The sequence below is a fragment of the Cavia porcellus genome, unplaced genomic scaffold (genome assembly GCF_034190915.1).
Source record: "Cavia porcellus strain 051 isolate PalLab524CR breed Dunkin Hartley unplaced genomic scaffold, mCavPor4.1 scaffold_1, whole genome shotgun sequence".
NCBI lineage: Eukaryota > Metazoa > Chordata > Mammalia > Rodentia > Caviidae > Cavia > Cavia porcellus.
In genome coordinates this window covers 128,363,238-128,386,101 of record NW_026947484.1, presented here as the reverse complement: position 1 = coordinate 128,386,101, position 22,864 = coordinate 128,363,238, and the positions used below count along the sequence as shown (strand labels likewise).

General features: G+C 39.7%; 1 long non-coding RNA gene across 1 annotated transcript; it reads left to right on the top strand.

The window, feature by feature from the left end:
- The first annotated feature begins 1,726 nt into the window (after positions 1-1,726).
- LOC106025517 (uncharacterized) lies at positions 1,727-21,482 on the top strand. Its single transcript, XR_010042795.1, has 3 exons — positions 1,727-2,000; positions 5,022-5,172; positions 20,714-21,482. It is a non-coding gene; the product is annotated as an uncharacterized LOC106025517 (long non-coding RNA).
- The last annotated feature ends 1,382 nt before the right edge of the window (positions 21,483-22,864 follow it).

Below are 22,864 nucleotides of genomic sequence, written 5' to 3'. Positions count from 1 at the left end.
TGTTCCTGACTGATGAGGTGAGGTAGTGACCTTGTGTCCTGGTGTCTGTACTGGCGATTTGGGAATAGGCATATGGGGACACCTTAGAATGTCATTTATGTCAGGATTGGCAGAGGCCAACTAGCTATTTGGCAAGAGCCATTTCCCTCCCTCTCCCTCTCAGGTCACAATGTACAGTCAGGTTGGAACTGTGGAAGGATGGCTCATGGTGAGCTATTTGAAGTACACAGGGCCTCCTGATTTCACCCACTTCAGCATCTTGGTGCAGCTATGAATAGCTCTCTAACTGAAGGTTCTGTACAATGAGGTGACTATTAAAGAGAAGCTGTCAAAAGCATTTGTGGGAAGAGACTTGTCTTCCAGTCTGAATACTTGACTTTAAGTTCTTCTATTTACCCTCTGCATGGTCTTGAACAAATCACTGAGTCATCTCACATCAAATGTTTAAGTAGGACAATCATGTTTTACTTTGAGGTCTGCATGAAGGTTAAATAAGGTAATGTATGAAAAAATACTAAAAAATGAAAGCTTTCTATAGGCTAAAAAGTTCTAGAAATACTTACTGAACACCCAAACTTAGAATCCTAGCTGTCCTAACTTGCTACTGTCCTGGAAATTTTTGTCCATTAATTCAAAATCACACCACAGTATACCTAATTACAAACACAGCTTGGAAGGAAAAGTACACACTGTCTCAGAACAAGTGAAAACAGAAACCTGATTTTAGCAGAGGCTCAGGAAAGCCCTGAGCTAGCTGTGAAAGGAGAGCAGGAGTTCTCCAAGCAAAGTAATGGGGAAACAGCAGTTATGAAAGCCCTGGTTAGGATGACTCATGTTGTGCTAAATGACCTAAAATAGCTATTATGACTGGAGCACAAATAGCAAGAAGTGCAAGATGAGGCAAGGAGGAAGGCAGAGCCAGAACATGCAGGATCTTAGCTTTTGTGCTGAGAACCAGGGGAAACTGCTGAAGGATTTTTTAGCAGCGTACATGTGCATGTTCGTATGTGTAGAGGTGATAGGGACAGCTTTACAATTAGCAGAGCATCACTCTGGCTGCTGCTTGAAGAACAGACGGGGGAGGAGGGAGAGAGGATGAGGAGAGACCAGTTGAAAAGGCCTCAGGGAGAGCCCAGATGGTACCTTAGTCAAGAGGACCTGCAACCAGGGACATTGACCAGGGTCGAATGTTAGTGTCTTTCTCAGAGCATCATAGAAGACCTGGATTGACTGGACAACAGTCATGACTCTGGTGCTGGACACACTGAGGAGTCATGGAGACAACCGAGAGGAGACATTCCCATGAGATGCTGGGAAAAGAGTACCCTGGAGCTATAACTTTTTACATTATGGATTTATAAATTAGAACTGAACACTTTGATGTATATATATATATATATATATATATATATATATATATATTGAAGTCTTATTTTAAGCTAGGCACAACTTTAAGCACTTTATGTTAATTCTTTTAATCTCTATAACTGCCTTCTCAGATATTTTCTCCATTTTATAAATGAGGAAAGTGAGATAGCAGAGAGCTTCAATGACTTGATTAAGGTCAAGCAATTAGATCTTGGAGCAAAAACCCTAGGCTGGCTCCAGTGCCAGTGCTGCCAACCAAATTACCACACTGCCGGTCGCTGTCTCTGTCAAGCCAGTGACTCATTCTTAGGATACTGAGCATTTCTAATACGTTGACTTTCTTACAAAATCTGTGTCACAAGTTTTCAGGGTTACGGGAGATATGAGTGTTTCTTGTTGCCATGGTTTGCATAATATAATATACATTCCTGACCCGCTGGAATCCTCCTGTCCTGAGCAGCAGCTGCGTGGAGCTGCAGAAGGAACATGTGCCAGCAACCAGGCCAGGCACAATGAAAAGAGGCCAAGAGTGAAGAGAAGCACACGGTGATTAACTTTCCAAGCAAAAAGATGCTTGGAATGTGTTCAGGGTCTACATCTTTCTGCAGAAGAAGGCTGACCCCACAAACAAGGTAACTACTCGCTTCTATCAGAATCAGGCAAACTTGGCTTTGGAGTTAAGCAGTGAGAGGCCTGCATTTCACCCAGAAACTGTAAATGTGTCATGTTTCCACGGGAAAAAGCGCCACCAGCTTTACTTACAACACCAGTAATGTTTTTGTACTACATAGGCCCCTGCAGCAAGCAGTCTCATCAGCTGAGTGGGCCTGTTCCACACTCCAAAATAGGAGGATAGGCCTAGGGTACATTATATAAACTGTTGATCATGGATACTGATAGGTAGGTTCTGTTATTGTCATGTGCTTTGTGGAAGCAGGGGTGCTGTCCTTTTACAGAAAGTTGTTATAGCTGGTAAGCAGTCCAGCCAAAGGCAGCTTAATGGCTCATAAAATGATTAGATAATAATGAAGGCAGGATCAGGTTTTCTAGTCCTTCTGCATAGCGTAAAAGCATTAAATGTGGCTCAGGGTATGCAGGCCACTGGGGGAAAGTGTTCTGTTTGCTCCCCCAACTAAAAATCCACGTGAGGCCAGCTGCACAAGGAACAGAGACATATCACTACTTTCCTGTTGGTCACACACCCTTCATCCTTGCCACCAAGATGTCACTGCCTGACTGCTACCTTCCCTATTGCCATTGCTGAGCCATTTGCTTAAGAAGTGATGTCAGGGCAGAAAGTAACAGGAACGTGGAGAGCTTTCATTTACTGCAACAAAAATTGAGCTCTTACTGTGTGGTTACTGCAAGAGGTACTTCAAAGAAGAGGGGAACTCAGGCCTGCCCTCCAAGGAGGGAAACTATCAGTGATAAACCTAAGGCAAACTGTGACTGGGGACATGAAATACGGAGGTGATGGCCTTGGGTATAATTCTAGAAAAACTGGCAGAACTTTTAAGAAGATGCGGAAGGAGGCGAATTTTCAAGACAATGGAAAAAACTGCAATTGTAGGTTTCTACCTAAAATACAAAGGGCGTTTCCTGGAGACTTGAGGTGTTCCCAGATAGGGTGGATTGTTTCATGAAGGAGGGACTTTCTATGGCCACATGTTAAAAGGGTTCTCACTTTGGGATTTGATTTCATGGACAATGGCATTTCCTTATACTCAAAGGCTTTATTTTATAAAGCTTTAAGTGGTCTTTTATTTTCTTCATAAATTTTTAGCTTACAAAGCAGTTATTTCATATAGACATGCAGACCAATATACTTTGAGTCCAAAAGTTTTCTATTATGTATTGGGGAATTAGATGGATATTTCACACCTTCTAAATATAGAGTTGTATGAAAATGGCACCTGTCATAGAAACAGTTTAAACAGAACTGAGTAATACAGTAGTCAAAATTACCTTTAAATATTCATTCCAAAATGTGAAACAGACTGTGTGGTTTTTACTGACAGGTAGAAATTTTAAAATATATGCTAGGTTATTCTTTTTTAAGGTAGACAATACAAATACATCTTAATAATTCGAATGTCCCAAGCAAATCTGCTTCCTACCTCCATTCTTTAATTCCATAGTGACCCCTTCCCAAAGGCAGCCACTGTTACAAGCCACTTACTTATGTATTCCTCCAAAAAGAGATGCACAAAAATAAATGTGTGTGTGTGTGTGTGTGTGTGTGTGTGTGTGTGTGTGTGTGTGATGCTCCATCCACTATTCTAAAAGCTCTGTTTTGGAAAACTCTTTATATCATTACTTATTTATAATTAATAGCTACACAGTATTTATGATATACTGTATAACTTTTTTTCCTATGTATTTCCAATGTATCTTACAGGATACTTCTCTGTAAGTATGTATTGTGTGTACTGTGTAGTATAATACTAGGGTAAAGTAGCACATACTACACTGTGCATAAAATTTCTATTATTCATGTAACCTTGCATCCATCTAATCTGACACCACTGTCATTATCCCCACCCTGATAGAATGGAAAACCTGATAGGAGCAGGCACTTTGCCTGATCGTACCGGTAATCTATAACACTTAGAAACCCGACTTGTAGGTGCTCAATAAATATTATATTAATAAGTGGATAAACTGTAGCAAAATATTTGTTTAATTATTCTTCTAAGAAACTTAAGATACTTTTAAAACAACTAAAGAAAATTCCTATATTTTACTTCCATAATGCCAGCAATGTATCTCCACTATAGACAGTTTAAAAAGTTAGAAAAATAGCAAAGTTAACAATTAGTCTGGATACTCAGAGGTTAATATGGCTAACATGTTTGTACCTTTACTTTAACCTTTTCCTTACATATGTTTTAATGTACTTGTAATTTTATTTTTCTCCTGGTTTTTTATCCTTTTTTTCCAATACATTTTAAGTATATTTTTCCATAAAAACTTCATAGGTATCTCTTTAAATGATTATTATGTAATAGAGTTAAAATTTTTATTAGTTTTTATTCATATCTTTAAAAACTTATTTTATTGTAGTACATGCAGTTTACAATCATCTTGGGAGAAGAAACGTGTATATTCTACAGCTTGATTTTTTTTAATCCCCTTTCTCTGTTTCCTCCCTGCCTCTTCCTCTAATTCTCTTACCCTATTTTTCATTCTTGTTGATATTATTAATAGTTATTAATAGTATATCTTGATAATATTAATGTCATGTTATGGCATATAATGATTACATTCACTGAGATTATTGGGTTCCTCTGCCATGGCATATCTTTATTCTGTTTATTTTTCTTCTCTTCCCTTCCTCCTCATCCCTCATCTTTGTTCCCTTGGACCCCTTCCTTCCCTATTGCAAGAGAACTATCCCCTTGCCACCTTCTATCAATCTTTTATTGTCCTCTTTATCTGTACTTGGCCTCGCTTTTCTTTTTTCCTAAGTACTTAACCTTTATCTTTTTGCCTTGGCCAATATATACTCCTGATTGACACAAGAACAATGTCAGGAAGAAGTGAGTGACTTACTATTTCATATTGTTAATGCTCTTGACAGGCAAATAGGACCACGCCACAGGAAAAGTCATTTCCATATTCCTTTTTCTCCCACCCTCTCTTGTATACTACAGGGAAGCCTGGACTAGCCAGACCACAGTGTTCCCCATGGTGTAGAGAAGACCGTTGATCCTCAGCAGCAAAACATGAAGGTTCTGCTGATGCAGGGCATGCACAGGAAAAAAGGAAGTAAAATAGCAGCTTATTCTTTCTGTCTTGGAAGAGGTGAGACACAGAAGGGAAAGGATGCCAAGAATGAAAAAAGTGGGCCTGTGATGGGATTTGTTGTGGTGGAACAAGATAATTCATCAGCAAAGCATGAGCGTGATCTCCAAGGTTGGGGCTGAACAGAGTCCATAACTGCTTAGAGATACTAAGCCATTGGAAGCTAATGCAAGTCCTACCCGGCTAAGCAACACTCAGGCCTTTGCCTAGCCAAGAGATGCAGTTGAGCTAAACAAAACGTAGTGACAGCCTGCATCTGTGGATGCCAGAAAAATGCAAAGCATCTTTGGGCTTATTTCAATGACCAGAAGAAAAAGCCAGCACCATACTCGAGAGCATCTCTTTTTTTCTGCTATCTTAGGACATGTAAGATACCCCATATAACCAGATAGAGAAGCAGAGAATGTGGAACTATGTGGCAGATTTAACTGTTATCCAAGAAGACTGAAAAACATCTAAGTTTTCAACATAAATTAAGCTTTAAGTCATATCAGATGATGAGTTAATTCCACCACCCCACCTCTCACCATCAGTGGTGTAAGACTAGAGAAATGAGAGGTTAAATAAAGCAATTACAGTTTTTTTGCACATAGGAGTTATAGTGTGAATTAAACTTTGTGATCCCTAATGAATGTAGTACTCCACTGAGTGACTAAACCATGACGAATTTACTCTGCTCCCTATGATTGAAATTTAAGTTTTCCCAATTTTGCACTATTAGAAATGTTATATGGACATCTTTGTGCCTTAAAACTTGAGCCCCAAAGAAGTAGTTCTTCAATAAAATTATCACTGGAAATATTTATGATCTACAGTTTCATGTCATACAGAAATATTTTGCTTTCTTGTAGTAGAAGATGAACTATTGATAGTATGGGTTCCTAAGAGCTATATTAAGAGATCACTTTCTCTGCATTAGAAATAAGCAAAATTTTTAAATGTTGAGAGAGAAGAAAAGGGAAGAGGGAAAAGAATATGGTGGAAGATGTGGGTCTAATGTTGAGAACTGGTCAAAGGATGTTTGAGAATGGAGATATTTGTAGTGGATTTTAAATTATGTTTCTGTGATGTATATCATGCCATTGCCTCAGTCTTTTATAAAGGCTTTTATTTATACATACACCTCAGAAATGGTATTATCTTGCCATTTTGTTGGTTAAGGGTGGCAGATATTAGTGTCAAGGTCAATGTGATGAGAAATCGGGACCACACAATTGACACGATCGGATGTCTGACAATGAGCCTTACAACCAGCGTTTCACTGTAAGCAGAAGCTGAGCACTGGAAGTGACTACAAGAGTTCAGTCCCTTTACCTACAGCTGAAAGTCAAAGTGTCCTAGAGGCCATGAAGATTTTCTAATCAGTAGAATGAGGAATTGAATCAGTCTTGTCTAGCTGGCAGAGTCTGACAAGTGAGATTATGTACATACACCTTTGCTGCCATCATCCAACAGAAAGAGCGGCTCCCTGATTTGTTCTGGAGGTTTCTTGCCCTCCAGCATCTCTGTGGCAGAACCCATACATCATCTTACTATCAGAGAGCAAAACCATGGCAGAGAGGAGAGACACTATATAAAAATGTATTTACAGTGCCTATTTTTATTTCTTTTAGGTAGCATAACTTACTAGGCCAATTGGTCCTTCCAAGACTTCTCTTTTCCCCTTATCCCTGTAGTATATCTGAGCTAATGCGACTCATTCTCATCAGCGAAGTAGTACACGTTTTATGAGGGTCTTGGATCTCCTTTAGGATCCCACCTTGAAATGGGTATCATAGATATTCAAACCTCAGCATATTTTCTGGACTCTGCCTCAGTCTAGAACCTTCCCTGTCAAGTTATTCTCTGTTGTAGCACTCAGCCTTTGTTTAGCAGAACAGTTCCAGTACATGTTCTCTGTCCTAGGCATCTGAGCCCTTCCTAGATGTCTTGCCTTGTCATTTAACATGTCCCTTTTATGGTGGCCTCCAATTGCCTGCCTGCTCTGCACCCTGGCATTTTTGGGCTTTTTGTTTCCTTTTATTTTCCCTTATCTCCTCTCAGTGTTGTTTAGGCTCTTTGCTCACCATCCTTGCTGCAGGAGGTTAAGCCTGCTTAGCCCATATCTGTGTTCATCATCAACACAGTATGCCGATTACTGACCTTACAACTCTCCTTGTAGTAAAAATGTCTTACGATGTAGCGCGCACATGTTTGAAAAGACAGACTTTTCTTGAAGCACCTTAAAAATCAAAAAGAAGGGCAGTCATCATCTCATATGATTAATAGAATCTGAACAGGGATGGCAAAGTAGCTGAAATACTGCCAAAGAAGGGATAGTACAGATTAGTCCCCCAAAAGCAGAAAACTTAATTTTAAAAGAAGACTAAAATTTATAAACTGCGGACAGTCCTCGAACAGAATTTCCAGAGCCAGAGTCAACTTCAAATTTCTTCACTCTTGCTGTAAGCATCAGCTCTACTTGGCAGTGCAGTCTGGGAGTTAAAAACCCTGCCCAGGGCAGCCTTATTCTTGCCAAAAAGCCTGGGGTTGAAAGTATCCTGATAGCCTGACTGCAAGCAATCCGAAGCCTGGCATAATTGTATAGCATGAGGCTCTTGGGAGAATGATGATAAACCCGACTGGCAGGCTGCCTTGCCTTTCTAGAGGGGAAGCATGGGGAGCAGAAAATGTGCGGAAGGGAGGTGAGAAGGGAAAGCACAGCGTCAGCCCTCCTTGCTGCTTTCACCTTCAGAAATCAGAGCTGAAGGATGGAACCTAGAGACTGAGCAGGGAAAAAACCTCCGACTATCCGCAAATCAGGTCTCCATAGGAAGCTTTGTTGGCTCCAGACTCCTCTGTTAAATTCAAAAGAGAATTTTTCAACCACTGAACTTCTTAATTCCTTTTTTCTTTTCTTCATTTCTAGTACCTTTATATGTTGTTGTACATTAGTGTTTCCCTTAATGTTTAATAATAAGATCCAAGTATGGATGCATGGATGTGATAATGTACAAGCGTATATACAGTATCTCATGCCATCGCTACAACCAGGGAGATAAATTGAACAGGGCATTATTTCATCCTATTCTACAGATGATAAAACAGAGGCCCAGGGACTCATATGCTCAAAGTTAAAACACTGTGAATGGTAGAACTGAAACACATGTTTTCTGACCCAAAACTATTGCATTTTCTATTGTTACATGTCCATTCATGCAGGCTTGGGGCTCAACTAGTAAGAATTTAATCACACAAGCTCATTCCTTGATATAGTTGTATGTGTCTTAGACTAGACTGTATGATAGATTTTCTTTCTGTAAGTAATACTGGCATAAAGCACTTGTGCAGGAAACATGTCAAATGCCTAATAGGATTAGGCATTCTGCTCAGCTCAGCTCAGATGATGCCTTTGCTCACTCTTTATCCCAAGAGAGATGTCCAAGGAAGCAAAAATTATAAAGTAATTTAATGGGCACTTTTAGATACATATGAATAAGAAGACACAGAGACACTGAGGATATAGTATCTAATCTGAATGAGAAACTGAGGAAGAAAGTGATACCAGAGCTCTGTCTTCAAGGAGGAGAGGAGCCTGTCAAATAAAGACAGAAAAAAGTTTCTTAGAAGATCACCCCGCACACAGGTAGCATGGGACAAGGGATGTCCAGTGGAGCTGTAGCATGGTGTGCATGACGAGGAAGGGAGTTTGTGTGAGCACCAGCTTGTAGGTCTTCATTGACCAAGCTAAAGAATTTATATCTTATTATATAGGTAGGAGGATTTCAAAGAGATAAGTTGATATTTCGAGGAACATTCAATAAAATGGGTACTTGGATAACAAACTTCTGGAATTCGATGTGACTTGTTTGAAAATGAATTTTCATACATTTGGAGCAATGGTTCTAAACTGTGGGTATGCACCAGAACCAGAGTATGCCTAGATGACTTGTGAGGAAATAGATTGTTGGATCTCATGTCAGAGTTACTCAGTGAGCAGGGCTGGGGCAGGCCGGAGAATCTGCATATCTGACAAGTCCCTGGTGATGCTTGTTCAAACTCTCATTTTGAGAAATGCTCTCTACAGCTTCTGAAACGAGTCTGCCTGATGAGGACGTAGAATAAAGAGCTATAAGCTAACAATGCAGCAAAATTGGAACAAGAGGTATTTATTCAAGGCATTTGGAATACAATAGAGTTTTGGAGTTTCAAAAAAATCTGGACAAATGATTGAATCATTAAAAATAGATGTTATGTGCAAAGCACCATGCATACATAAATACACTACAAAAGAAGCTAACTTGTCATGAGTTGTCACTCTTAGAAATTCATGATAATGTGCTAAGGAAGAACAGGACACATATATGGACCTTCTTTGGTTTACCTGTAAGAGGCTGTGTGTGTGTGTGTGTGTTTCACCCCAGAAAGACAGAGCCATACCTGAGATAGAAGTTGTCATAAATTCTAAGATCTTCACCAAAATTATTCTGTTTATTAATGCAACTTTGATGGGAGAGAGGAAGTAAGTATTCAGAAGTCACAGACCATCTTATCATGTGACCGAATTGTTTTATGACTAAGAATCATCTGGCATTTAATCAGGTGGAAATAGAGAAAAAAACAAAACAAAACAAAACAAAAAAGACCTGAGTAATAAGAGGAAAAGCAGCAAGAGTAGGGAACTGGCTCAAGACGCTGCAGGGCTTTTTGTTTTTTAAAACAGACATCTTTAGCATTCTTTCCACCCCAGTGGAAGGCTGTAGTATCCTTTGTCTCAGTTGCACACAGCCTCTGAATGTGACAGCAGTGAATTTTAGACAGACCTTCCAATATCAAGTAGTGAGTCACTTTCTCTGACCTCCAGGCTGAGCGCCCATTCCAAAGGGAGTCTTGTTTCATGAAATATTGATAGAGAAGATTACACCAGAGCAATGCAAACAGAATGAATTATGCTACTTTGATGTGTTAAGCCAGCTTCCTGCCTTAAAGATTATGAGGCAAAAAATAGCCCTTAAAGAAATTCTTAAGAGGAATACTCACTTGATTGGCACCAGCACTTACATATGCACAGCAGATTTCAATCCTGTCTTCTGTAAGTGGTATTAACCCAGAACTCCTTGAAACAATATCCCAAAGCTCTGGAGTGGGCTGAGTGCTCTGTTTACAGTGAGTGGGTTGGCACCATTGTTCATCTCGATGGATACGGTCAGTTAATTTTCAATATGCCTTCCTCTGGCCACCATGTCTTCACTACACTCTTTGGAGCAGTGGTTTTCACCTGGTGTGACCTGGTACAGAGGTGGACTTAAATACATTGTAAGTATAAAGTCAAATTTTATCCAGGCATGGTGATGCACCCCTGTAACTTCAGCGCTTGGGAGGCTGAGACAGGAGACCACTATGAGATTGAGGCCACTCTGTAGTCTATACAGGGGTACAGTCTGTATAGACTACAGAGTGAGTGTAAGACTGGCTTGAACTAGCAGTGAGATCCTGTCTAAAAAATGAAAACCAAATTTTGACTGGCAAATAAAAATAATTTTGTGTATACCAAATTCTAATAATAACACAAGAGCAGCAGCAGAAACAATAACAAAGATTTACATACCCCTTATTAAGTGCCACATTTCTTCAAGAATTAACATGCATTAATTTATCTAACACTTATAGAAATCTAACAGATATGTTCTACTGTTTGTCCCTGTCTTAGCTGCTTTTCTTGTTGCTGAGATGAAATACCCAACACCCAAATCTAAAGGGGAAAAGTTTATTTGGCTCACAGAGGTTTGTAGAAGTTTCAGTTCATAATTGGCTGGATCCAAGGCAGGTGATATGGCAGAGGGGCATCATAGAGAAGAAACATTGAGGGCAGGAAGAAGGTAGCAAAGTAACTAGGTCCTTAACAGAGTTTTTCTGTCCTTTTTATCTTATCCAGACTATTTGTATTAATGTGGTGTTAAATCAATCAGAGGACTGATTTAGCAATCACCCACTCTTAATCCCAGCATTGCACCATGAATCAATCACACTTCTTGATCCAGTCATTTCTGGAAAAGGCCCACCTATGACTACATGAGGTTTTGGGGGACTTCTAGACACAAGCCATAACAGTTCCTTTCTCAAAGGAGAAAACTAAAGTACCATAGACAGGGTACCTTGCCTACCTTGCCTAGGGATTCAGGAATGTTAGATGGCAGAATTGAATTTCAAAATCTGTGCCCTGGAGGCCCTGTTAGGATAAATTAAATGCTCTTCCATTTCATGTTTGCTGTCAATTCCTGCCCATCCTTTGAGGTCCAGCTGAAGTGATCTCTTCTTTTCGGCTGTCAGTGCTCTTTTCCAACTGCTCCCCTGTAGAAAAAGCTGCTGCTCTATCTGTGCTCCAGAAGCACCTCACATATACCCTAATAAGGATGATTATTGCCCCACTGATGTTTGTTGATGCATTAATCATTTTGCTAGGTTGGGAGATTCATCAGTCTGTGACTTTCTTCTACCTGTGCTCTCCACCCTCCCCAAAGTCTAAAGGCCTGGAGATAATCTGTTATTTCCGTTGTTGAATTCAAATAGTGAAAGTTGTGATCTTTTATGTGTTATTCCTAGAGAGAAATTATGTCTTGTGTCAAATGTATTTTGAAAATGAATCATTTGAGTTTTGATTTCTATTTCATTCAACTATGCAAAAAATGAACTACACATGGAGGCATGTCCCAGCTACTTGGGAGGCTGAGGCAGGAAGATTGTAATTTGGAGGGCAACCTGGGCAACATGGAAAGACTGTGTCATAAGGAAAATATGGGGACTGGAGGTGTAGCTCAGGGGTAGAGCTTATCATGCTGAGGTACTAGGTTTGACCCCATTACAATAAAAGAAAATATGCAAAAAATGGTAAGATGATGCCTGAAGTATACTCGGACTTTGTGCTAAAGAGTTTCCACCTTATGACTCTTGGAGACTGACATGGAGGCCAATTAGTTACCAAGTACTATAATATCAGTGTAGTAGCTGTGGAACCAACTTGGCTTGAGAGGCAAGGAAGGTTTCCTTAATAACATCTAAATTGAAACATAAAAGACGAACAATGTTAGTCAGGTGAAGAGTGGACAGAATTTTATTTGGGGCTCTGATTTGTCTATAAAATGGCAACAATCTCATCCACTTTGCAGATCTTAACAGTCTTCCAAGACTCAAGACCGATATTTCTCCAAGTACTTTACCTGAGTCTTTTACCTGTCTGACTGTTTTGACTTCTATTCACTGAAACCAAATTGAACAATATTTTTAAAGTAAATGTGAACCTCAGGGATGTGCTCCATGTTGGAAACATTGGATTATCTCACTTAATTTTCAAAACAACTTCACAGTTAATCTTTCTTTTTTCTTATGAGAAAACTGAGGCTGATTTGAGTCTGCGTGGTTAATATCTCACAGTTAGTAAGATATAAGGTGGGAGTTGGATGTCAAATTTAGGTCTGGATAGATTTAATCTTCATAACAGATTTATTAAGTAGTTATTACCATTTCCATTTTAAAGATGGAAAAACTGAAGACCCCAAAATAATTAGCCCAAGGTCTCAAAACCCCTAAATATCAGTGTCTGGCTTCTAATTCTTATAGGTTTGACTCCAGTGATTGTATTTTGGCATGTTGGTTCTCAGTCAGAAAGTGTCCCTCTCAGCCTGACACATGTATCACCTCTGTAGCTGCTGTTCTGATAGGAGTTGCTGTTGTGGGTCTAGAGATTCCAGGCTGTTGCTAGCACGTGATGCCCTCTCCGTGAATCATCATTATCTGGGTACTTACTAGCAAAGCAGGCTCTCAAGCCTTAAGCTAGACCTCCTGGATCCAAATATACATTTCAGCCAGACCTTCTGATAATCCCACATGCATTCAAGTTGGCAAAGCACTTATCTAGAGATGAGATTGTGCCTTAAAATGGTTCTTGCAATTATAAACTGTAGGCTGTCATTGGCCTTCTGGGCTTAAAGCCCACAGACAGACCAGTTCTGAGACTTTAGTCTTTCAGGGAGTGTCCCAGAGCTCTGGACTGAGCTAGACTTTCTTACTGAATTCCAATAGGTCCTACAGACTGAGTCCATACTGGGATCTTTGAGCTACAGTCCAGTATATAAAACAGTCCTCTGGGACTGATATTATCTATAAACTGAATGTTTAGCTGGTGTGTTTTAAACTATAGATTGAAATAAAACACATTAGAGAATTATGTGATGATTTAAAACATCCTTGTAAGTAATGAAAAGCTAAATACAGTATTTTTCCAACATTACCATAAGACCTGGAAGAACCAAATAACGTTTTCCACAAAACCTTGCAAATTTGTGGCAGTTCCAGCATGATGTTATTCATGTGACTCCCTTGTCTGTGTTCCAGCCAATAAAAGTCATGGTAACATTTTTACTGCATTATAATGAGATGTGTCGTATTTATCTTTACAGTTGCCCATTCTTTCTCATTCATTTGTATTTTCATTCACTTATTCATGAACATATATTGAATGCTTTCCCTGTGGCAGGCATTACTCTACCATAAGAAAGTACAGTATTTATTGATCAATATAACAAAGACTCCAAAAGGAACACTTTAATGAGTTGGGAACTGGAAGATTTAACCTACTTTTAAAAGTATGGGTCCTATATCTCTTTTAGTTAGAAGAAATAGACTTCAAAAATAGTACTGTGCGTGGCTCAAACTGTTGGACATAGTATAAACACAAGAAGTGAAGTTGTGTTGGATACATCAGAGTCCTCAGACTCAGGTTGTTGTCTCTACTTTGATCAGATTTTCAAGCCCCTAATGTGAACCTTTTCCACTTGGGATGACGGTAGGGAGTGTAGGGAGTGTGTGTGTGAATAAAGGTGCGAGTGTGAGTGTGTGTGTGACAGAGACAGAAAGACACAGAGACAGAGACACAGAGATGAGAGAGAAATGGAGACAGATAGACAGACACACACATATATATCACATACAGAATATATGTGTGTGCTCATAGTCTGTATAAAAGCCAAGGATGTCTAAGTGGTTTGTTTTTATTTCTATTTCTTGTGGGAAAGACACTTACTTCTAGCTCTGAGTGCCAGAGCTGACAGCAGGCATTTAGCATTTACTTTTTTTTTTCTCCAAAGTTTAGTCTGCAAGGCTGAAAGTGCAGCTGTAACATTAAACAGTTTAAGTGTGCTATCTCTGTGCCAAATAGCATGACAAAAAGGCTTTTCTAGTACACATCAGGGAGGTGTGGGGTCCAGAAACTTCTCCTTTTTAAAAATTAGGTCATAACTAATTTAAGGCTTCACTATTTTGGTGACTGCAAGTTTTCCAAATTGACATGATCTATGTTTCTGAAAAGACAGTCTGCTCTAGGGATATTTATGTAGTCTGCCTATAAGATGCTTACCAAACAAGCAAAAAAATACGGAAATAGTGAATTGATATGTAACTTGAGTTGTGCAAAGTTTATTTTGGAGTGTGTGCGTGCGTGCATGTGTGTGTGTGTAATTTTGATTGTAGGCCTGTTTTCAGTATCTATATTTCATATTTCATAACTAAAAGGTGAATACAAGTCCCCATTTGTAGCAGCAGGATCCTGGGAGATAGAGAGAGAGATAGAGAGAGAGAGAGAGACAGAGAGACAGAAACACACAGACAGAGAAAGAGAGACATAGAGACAGAGAGAGAGAGAGAGAGAGAACTCATCCACTCATGGTCAGAAGACCAGCCACCCACTGAGCTCCCAAGGACTACAAAACCCTTTTTTTGACCTTCCAATGTCTCTTGTATTTTCTTTTTTTTTATTCTTGCAATAATTCAAAATAGGAGCTTTACTTTTCAAGCAAAGGAAATCTAGGTCATATCCTGTGTACATAAGCTGAGAGGTTCTCATTCTCATTTACTTCCCTATCACAGATTGTGTTACACCTTCACCATTTCTGTAAGTCACTCAATCATTTGACAAGCATTGCTAGGTTTGCATGTACCAAGCACCAAAGTGCTGAGGATGAAGCATGACTGAGCCACCATCTTTCTCTTTGAGAGACTCACAGTTTCACCAAAGAAACAGACACATAGACTGCAGCAGCATATGGCTAAAAGGATGTCTCTCCGAAAATATGGAGGAATGTGTGCAGAGGAAGGAGCAATCAGCTTTGTGGAAGAGGACTGAGGGTTCATTTGAGCTAAATGTCAGCAGATGAGTTTTAGTTTACTAGGACAAATCAAATACTTTTCTCATTAGGTGACACTCTACTATGGTAGAAATGATGACACATCAAAATGTATCATTCTTCTCTTAGGCAAACACCTGAGCCACCTATTCTCAAAATCCCTGATTGAGTGATTTTTCTCTCCAGAGAGGAATGAAAGTCTAGCAAATGAGTGGTCAAAAGGACAAACTTTGGACTTGAGAAGGTGGGAAACATGGCTTTATCTCTGATGGTTCTGTGACTTTAGGAAATTTCCTAAACTCTTCATTGTAACTAAAAGAAAAAAACATAAGCTGAGTTTTTATCAATTTGTCTTCATTTGGAAAGCTAGTAATGAACCTCTCTTGTGCCCTTTGCCACCAGGAAAACCTAGGAACAGTCGAGACAGTGGAGGAAACAGCTAGTAACTAAGGAGTCAGTGATAACAGTATAAGGGACAAGAGGCAATGAAATACAGAAGGAAGAAAATCTAAGTAATGCAAGGATGGTTTAATAGATAGGCTACCACCATGACAACTGGTGCTTGGCAAGAAGCCTTACAAAAATGTTTCTCAGAACTATTAGCCCAAAGGAAAATGGGGGCATCTGTATGTCCACAACTACTTTTCCTCACAGATGAGGCTCATAGCTTTAATTTCCTTGCATGTCTAGATCATGCACATCTAGAACTCTGGAGTTCCGGGTGGAGGTTTGCATAAGTATTCCTACGTCATGGTATCAGAGAAGCACTGGGGCAGAAAGCAGTAGGTGCGAGGAGGTCAGAAGTGAGGCACCATCAGGTTGTTTGTAAGTGAAGCTGGTCAAAGCCTGAAGACAATTACTCACTGCAGCAATATCTAGAGCAAAGAAAGGGCTCCAAAGGACTTGGAGTGTTGCCACATGTAGCGACATAATATACTCAGTCAGCTGTCCCAGCGACACCATTAAATAGGACCACTACTGGCTCCATTTTTCACAATGGAAAATGAGGTACAGAGAAGTTAAATAACCTAAGCGAGGTTGCACAACCAGTACAAGGCAATACTAGTTCCAAATCCAGGCAGGCTGATCCCACACTATTGTCTGTATTTTTCAACATGCGCACATCATCAATTTCTTTCTCCCTTTTTCTCCCCTTTCTTCCCTGTCAGGAAAATTACCTCGTGAATTTTAACACAAAGTCAGATAAAGCTGTTAGGTGCATCCAAAATTCACTGGGATATCATTTTAAATATTTATGAGTTACTTTATCTAAAGAACTTGGAAGACCAAAAGATTCTAGCAAGTTGGAAACAAAATATATTTAGGTAGCTCCAGGCTCCTTGTACATTTGAGGGTCTTTAGAGTTAAAAGAAAAATAAACTACATCTCAAGATATAAATCAAATGATGAGGAACATAGAGTTACAGATCTCTAGAGGAGATGAAAAACCAGATGATCCATGAGACTGCTCCCTGAGAAAAGACTTACTCCTCAATTCTCTTGTGTCTCTCTGTTCCTTCTCATATTCACAGGGAAATTTCGCTTATTTTAGAAGATTTTTCACATTTCCACTCCAAAATCTACCCATATAGTTGTCTTTCTGGAATGAACTGATCCCTGACATTTAGAATAAATTTTGACACTTGGCTATTTCTCTGACCTCTTTTCTATCACCACACCATGCTCCAGAAACAAGAGCATTTTTTTCCTGTTCTCCAAACACTCAAATTTATGTCAGCCTAAAGTCTTTATACTTACATTTCTCTTGCCTGGAAGTCTTTCTCTAATAACCACAAAAATGAGTTTGAGCATGTATAACTCAGCTCAGATATCATCATCTTGGCCTTCTCCCTGACTAGCTATCTGAAGTAGCATCCCAATTCATTCCCTACTCCATGCAAGTATATTGGTCTCTAGCTTAGAGTAGTCCCTGCGGTTGCTGGCTGATGCTTGGGTTCTGTATGAGGTCTTAGCTCAAGGACCAAGAGAAGTACGTCTTCTTTGCTTTATATAGTTTCTTATGTTATAGAATGCTATTATTTAATGGTTTATCATGCTATTATTATTATTTACATACTGCTAAATAATCAGCCTGAACACTACTTTTCTACTATTTTGTTCACCTTGTGACTTCCATCCACTCCACTTCACATTGCACTGGGTTACAACTGTGGATGAGCCAAACCCAACTCATGCCATTCCAGAGCATGCTGTAAACGCTGCTGGCCACACCTTCAAGTTAGTTGGATGCCTGACACATTCTACCTCTGTTTGCCCCTCTTTTATTGAGGTGCAAGCTCTGAGAGTCAGGGATTTTGTCTGGAGAGTTACCACTATCTCCACAGAACCCAGAGCATTGCAGACACATGATTTCTTGGATTAGACACTGAGAAATTAAATCATTTCATGCTAAGGGCTGAAAAGGCAGTTTGTGCCACTGGCTGTCACACTGTGGGTGCCCAAAAACAAAGCGCAAGTCCAAAGTCTAACTCTGAGAAAAACTAAAATACAGTTATCTTTAATTTTTTCTCAGCAACTGACTTTTAGAATAAATACTATGGAAACAAATTAAATTAACAAATATTTATTTTTTTAAAAGAGCTCAAAATCCCAGAATATTTTTAGACAGCTTTGCTGGTATAAAATTCATGTATCATACAATTCACCCCCTTGCAATGTGCAATTTGGTGCTTTTTAAAAAAATTTTGATACGGTTTTAAACCATCATAACAATTAAATTTTAGAACATTTCCAATTCCCTTAAAAGAAACCAAAACTCACTAGTAGTCACTCACCATTCTCCCCTCTCTAGTCCTGGGAACTACTAATTTGTTTTCTGTCTTCATGGATTTGTTTATTTTGAGCATCTCACATAAAGGAGATAATGATAGATATATAAGGCTTTTTGTGACTGGCTTCTTTCATTCTGTGTAATGTCTTCACGGCCATCCATGCCAGTGTATATTTTGAGGGATGTTATGCCCTTTCTCTTTTTGTACTCTCCTACCTTCCCTCCAACACTCTCCCTATTACATTATATCACTGGTTACTCCACCATTTTCTTCTCACCACCAAGCAAGATCTTTTCATAGTAACCTTTGTTGACAGTGCAGTGACCTCTGGTCCTCATGATGATTTTCCTCTGTTGCTGTAAGATTCAGAAGCCCCCAACGACAATCAAAACTCCCAGGAGGTAAATGTGAATTGCATTCTATATCTGAAACTTTTGAGGTGCTGAAACATCAGGCGGAGAGAGCCAAGTGGAATATCTGTGGTGGGGGAAAGGCGTGATAAGTATTCCCAGGATGACACTTGTGTTTGTCCTAGCAGGACTCTTATCTCTGGGCAGTTGTGACTCACTAGCTGTAACTGACAACTGAAACAATTGTAAGTGGGAGAGAGAGAACCAGACACCCAGCCAGAGACTAAACAGCTGTGTTTTGATTATTTGCAAGGAATGTGTAAGCAAATCTGATAGTTTTTATAATTGGCATCTGCTGGCTTTTCCTTTACTACCTGGTCCGTGAAGCCAGGAAATAATTTGGTTGTTAATTATCGGTTATCACCTTAATCACAGTGGGAGCCCACCAATTTCTGATAGAAATAACTCCACTATTTTTCAGCAGCCTCCTGAGCAAGTACTGCTGCAAGAATTAATTTTTTTGGTTAAAAGCACTATTTACTTGGGGTGCTTTTCCATTTTTAGGATTCTGTATCTTAAGGACTCAGATGTTTGAGTTAGATAAAGCACAGTGAAGTACTGCATGTTATCAGAGGTATAAGCCAAAGGTTTTACAGAGGATCTGCCTAGATGCAACGTGTCAGGGCAGGTAATGACATCTAACCTGAGATCTGGAGGTTAAGTTGGAGTGCACAGGCTGGGGCAAGGACTGGGCTTCCAGGCAGAGGAAACAGCATGCAGAAGAACTCTGTAGGGACCAAAGGGAAGCCAAAGTATACTCAGGTATCTGGGCAGGAAGAGATGCCCTCAAGTCCACCGCTCTCCTTATGCTGAGATTCTTAGGTTAGCTCCCAAGGGTGGGCGGGAAAGTGGGGTCCTGAAGGAACTGCCCATGTTGAAGGACCTATTTTGGCCTACTAAAATAAGGGTCTGTGTACTCTGTTTTGGAAGACCAAGGTCATATGAAAGGTATATAATATATGAGAAGCCAGTGGAGCTGGGAGAGGTGACAGCAGGTAAGAATAATGAAGTCTAATTCAGAGCTTTGAAGTCTGACTCTCAGGACCCCAGGCAAACCATCTCTCACACTTCAGTTCTTTCTGTACCTAAAATCAATTCACCTTTCTGGTCAGCATCTACATTTTAAAAGCCTAAGAGATATGTTTTACAAATGGTGGAGTGGTGGCTTTCTTTTTTCAGTTGACTATATATTTGCTGAACACAGGTATGTTCACATTTGTCCGGTAAATTCTGGGTTAATTTAATTATTCTATGTTATGTTTAAAGTAGAATGCTAATTTACATGGTGTCTTAGACTGGTGTTGCTATAACAAAACACCTGAGCTTGGGAAACTGATGGAGAAAACAGCTTTATTTTGCTAATGGCTGTAAAGTATCTCAGAACTCCCTTGGCTGCATCTCAACATTACAGAGAAGTGGAAAGGAAATCAGGCACATACAGAGAGGCTACAGATCAAGAGACAAACAAGAGACAGAGAAAGGTCCTGGGTCACTCTTTTATAACAATCAACTCTCATAACAACTAATCAACAGTTACAAGACTTGATCTACTCCCTGACGTCAACATTAATTTCTCCACAAGGGTAATCATACTCCAGTAACCCTTCACCTTTTCAAAAGGTCCCACTACCTTTCAACACGTCACACTGGCTACCAACCCTCCACACATTGACTTTTGTGGGGAACAAAACATATCTAGATCATAGCACCTGAAATTACTAGATCAAGACAGTGGTCCAAAAACATCTAGTTTCTAATTTTAAAAATACCATTGCTAAGAAAGAAAGCATGAGAGACCTGAGCCAAAGGGTTAGGGTTGCTCTGCCAGGAAGGAAAAAGCAGCAACATGCCGGGCGACTCCTGTGGCCTGCAGAGCTTTGTCAGCGTACTCCCTAATTCCTCAGGAAGAGGAAGACGTGCAGGTGCAGACCGACTGAGTAAAAAACCCACTTTTTCCTTCTTCACATTAATCTGAAAGATTATAAGAGGGCCAGCATGGGTCTGATTCCACAGACCCTCCTGCTTAGGAGGAGCATAAAGTCAGCAGGGCATTTGGGTGGGGTGGGCAGGGAGTACCTCTGCCACTGGCAGTGGAAAGGAGTTGTGATGATTAAGTTTCTGTGTCAGATTGACTTTGCAAAGGAGAGAGCTGGTATAACGTGATTTCTGGGTGTGCCTGCAGGGCTGAGCACTTGATTCAGTGGACTGAGGAAAGAAGACTGCGCTTGCCATGTGGGGAGGCATCAGTCACTCCACTGAGGCCGAAGTAGAGCACCAAGCTGGAAAACAGGCCTCTATCTCACGGAGCTAGGACATCCAACTTCCGACTTTGGACACCTGGGCCTCTCGCTATTGGCCCTTCACACTCCAGGAATTACCCTAGAAACCCCTTGATCCTCGTGTCTTTGGCCTTGGACTGGGAATAATGACTGCTGGTTCCATAGGACTTGGACTCATATGAAGGGCTTTGCAGGTTCTCTCCAGCTTTCAGGCAGTACATCATTGGACCTTTCGTCTGTATCATCATATGAATCAATTCCCATAAATTTCCTCTTAAATATCTATTTAAAATTGTCTCAACCTATAATGGAGTTACATCTCAATGAACATATTTTAAGTTGAAAATATGTAAAAAATGAACTTAATACAGCTAACTTACCAAACATCATAGCTTAGCTAGTCTATCTTAATTATGCTCAAAACATTTACATTGCCCCATGATTGGGAAAATTACCTAATACAAGTCTATTTTATAATAAAGTATTGAATATCTCATGTGATTTATTGCACATGACACTGAAAGTGAAAAACTGGTTGTATGTATATCTTTTGCTCTGTTGTAAAGCTGAAAAAAATCCAGTGTTGAACCATCACAAGCTACAAGTGAGGGACTGTCTGTATCAGTTCTATTTCTCTGGAGAATCTTGATTAATAAAAGGGCTTAGAGACCAGCCTGTTTTTGCAGTCAAGAATTTTTCATAGGGCAATTAAAGCCTGTGCCTGATAGCGCACCAGCTGAAGAAAATGATTCTTTCAGTCCTGGAGCTTTTCACCAGGTACCATCAATGAAAAAAACCTGATAGTCTCTTTTATGAGGCAAAAAGGAAAGTGAAAAATAAATAGTTTCATACAGTATTTATGTAGACCATGGAATTTGAGAACTAAAAGGAATATTGGAAAGCATCTAATTTAAATATCTCTTTTTGCAATGAAGGTCTTGTGATGCAGAAATAACTTACCTAATATAGTTTGTCAGTCATAGAACTGAGAATTACATTTAGGTCTACAAATTCCTAATCTAATGGTCTTCCTATTGACCTTAATCTAAGTTTTAAAAATACTATTTCTTTAAATTGTTTCCTTTATAAAACATGTCAACGTGCAATATGCAATGTGCTATCTTAGTAAACTTCTAGGCACTATTTTATTTGTAGATAGAACCCTTGTAGATTTGCCCAATCCAGTTAGGAAGACTGAGCATTCACTGTCAGAAAGCAGGCAGAATAGCTGGAGAGAAGCACGGGTTGAAGATCTTGGCTCTTGTTAAATACAAGTGGCCCTAGTGTGTTTAAAGAGGCTGCACCAGTGAGGCCGACCTTTTCAGAGCTTTCAGGGATGCAAACAAATGGCTGCAGCACCATGCCTGGGTTCACCACCACTGGGCTGCACTGTTAAGGCAAGAAAAGGGCAGGAGACTTAAACAAAACTCTGAGATAAATACTTTCTACCAGGTCTGTGATTTTAGATGTTATTTAACCTATCTGTATCTCATGTTAACACTTTAAAGATATAAGTAATTAGATTATTGGTCTTCTCTAGAAGTGGTCTTTAAAATCTGCACTCTGAATCCCAGCCCTAGTACCTTGTAAATACACCTGTATTTGTTGACTAAATGACTGAGTGGAAGATGCTAAAAAGCCCTGCATTGTGGCCAGAAAGGCCTAATAGATAGGGGAATTGTGGCTGTTGAGAAGAAAGGAAACCAACAAAGGGGCACGTGACTCCCTTCGTTTGGGGTGCTGTTTTACAGGGGACTGTGCTTCTTATTTTCAGTTTAAAAGGATAAAGGATAAGAAGAGTGGGGGGACTAGACAAAATAATAACAAAGTCAAGACAATATATTAAAAAGCTAAAATGGTAAAAAAACATTCTGCTAAATGCTATAATAACATTTATTTTCAAGGGCCAGACAAATCTTTCTTAGAATGAGGTCCCTCAAACCTGCTTCCTGTCACCTGCCTAGCCAGCGTGGCTGAGCAGGAGTCCTAGGGAAGAAATATTTTGAGGGAACACTGAAAGTGGAGAGCAACTTGGAGGTGGCCTTTGGATGTCG